The sequence below is a fragment of the Phocoena sinus genome, chromosome X, assembly GCF_008692025.1.
Source record: "Phocoena sinus isolate mPhoSin1 chromosome X, mPhoSin1.pri, whole genome shotgun sequence".
In the NCBI taxonomy this organism is placed as follows: Eukaryota; Metazoa; Chordata; class Mammalia; order Artiodactyla; family Phocoenidae; genus Phocoena; species Phocoena sinus.
Window position 1 is genome coordinate 2325407 of NC_045784.1, and position 1859 is coordinate 2327265.

At 39.8% G+C, this 1859-nt stretch overlaps 1 non-coding gene across 1 annotated transcript; it reads right to left on the reverse strand.

Annotated features, from left to right (window-relative positions):
* Positions 1–1283: 1283 nt before the first annotated feature.
* On the reverse strand, positions 1284–1390 carry LOC116748220. Its single transcript, XR_004348231.1, has one exon. It is a non-coding gene; the product is annotated as a U6 spliceosomal RNA (small nuclear RNA).
* Positions 1391–1859: the final 469 nt, after the last annotated feature.

The window sequence follows — 1859 nt, forward strand, 5'->3', positions numbered from 1 at the left end:
TCTAAACCCTCAGGACTCAAGGCCGGATGCCTAGTGGACATCTTGCTACATGTCTCAGTAGTTCAGAGGAGTTCAGAGGAGAGAAAAGTATGTCCTGTGTGACCATAGTAGAGAAAGGAGGGAGGACTTTGCAGACTGTGTGTGATTTGTCTAGTCTCTGTCTGTGGATGTCTTTTCTCCACTCTTCTTCTCGAAACTCACCCCCTCCCTTGGGATACTATGTTGTTTTTCTTTTTTTAAAAATTTTTTATTGGAGTTTAGTTGCTTTACAATGTTGTGTTAGTTTCAGGTGTACAACAAAGTGAATCAGTTATATATATATCCATTCTTTTTTAGATTATTTTCCCATATAAGCCATTACAGAATATTGAGTAGAGTTCCCTGTGCTATACAGTAGGTCCTTATAAGTTATCTATTTTATATATAATGCCTATGTGTCAATCCAGTCTTCCAATTTACCCATCCTCCCCTTACAACCAAAGCAATCTCAAGGAAGAAAAACAGAGCTGGAGGAATCAGGCTCCCTGACTTCAGACTATACTACAAAGCTATAGTAATCAAGACAGTATTGTACTGCACAAAAACAGAAATATAGATCAATGGAACAGGATAGAAAGCCCAGAGATAAACACAAGCACCTGTGCTCACCTAATCTATGACAAGGAGGCAAGAATATACAATGGAGAAAAGACAGCGTCTTCAATAAGTGGTGCTGGGAAAACTGGGCAGCTACATGTAAAAGAATGAAATTAGAACAATCCCTAACACCATACACAAAAATAAGCTCAAAATGGATTAAAGACCTAAATGTAAAGCCGGACACTATAAAACTCTTAAAGGGAAACAGAAGCAGAACACTCTGACATAAATCACAGCAAGATCTTTTTTGCTCCACCTCCTAGGACACTAGGTTTTATCTTCCCTCAACTCCACAAGGACAGTGCTCCGTGGATACGCTCTCCTCTGCTTCTCAACTGATGATCTGTTTCCTCAAGAGCATCATTCCATCAACATAGAATGTGCTGCAATATATACCACTTTAAAAAAAATTGGGACCCTGCAAAGCTTACCCCCATCCCTCAGTATTGCCAAAGAGCTCTGCTCAGCTGTACCCACCATATCAAGTTCATCTCCTGAACTTCTTTGTGAATCTACTCCAGTAAGATTTCTCTTCTTTTTTTCCATTTTATTTATTTATTTTTAAACATCTTTTTTGGAATATAATTGCTTTACAGTGGTGTATTAGTTTCTGCTTTATAACAGAGTGAATCAGTTATACATATAAAAATACTGAACGCTTCACGAATTTGCGTGTCATCCTTGCGCAGGGGCCGTGCTCATCTTCTCTGTATTGTTCCAATTTTGGTATGTGTGCTGCCGAAGCGAGCACAGGTGTTCCTCCTTAAAGGAAGGACCACTCCACCAAGAACACGTTTATCCAGGTGACTCCTGTTTCTGCTGACAAATACAGTGGTTATTTTTTGCCCCCATTGTGCTTGGTGTATCAGCTCTATTTGAAGTAGTTGACCATTTTCTCTGCTTGGCCCCCAAGATGTTGCTATTATTTTGGACGTCCTCTGGACTCCTTTTCCAGCACTTCTGGCAATCCTTCTGCTTTCCCCAAACTCTAAAATTTGGACGGTTCCTGGACTCATTCATAGGATGAACTCATCGTTTCATACATTCACTTCGTATTTAATATCATGCTGTTCTACAGTTTGAATACCTTTTAATCCCTGGTAACTCCCAAGTTTCTATCGAGCCTCAGTTCATTCTTTGCTAGTCCTAGGCTCTTAGAAAAGTCTAAACTTACATATCCTATTGCCAATTTGGCAAACCTTACACGCCCTACAGACATC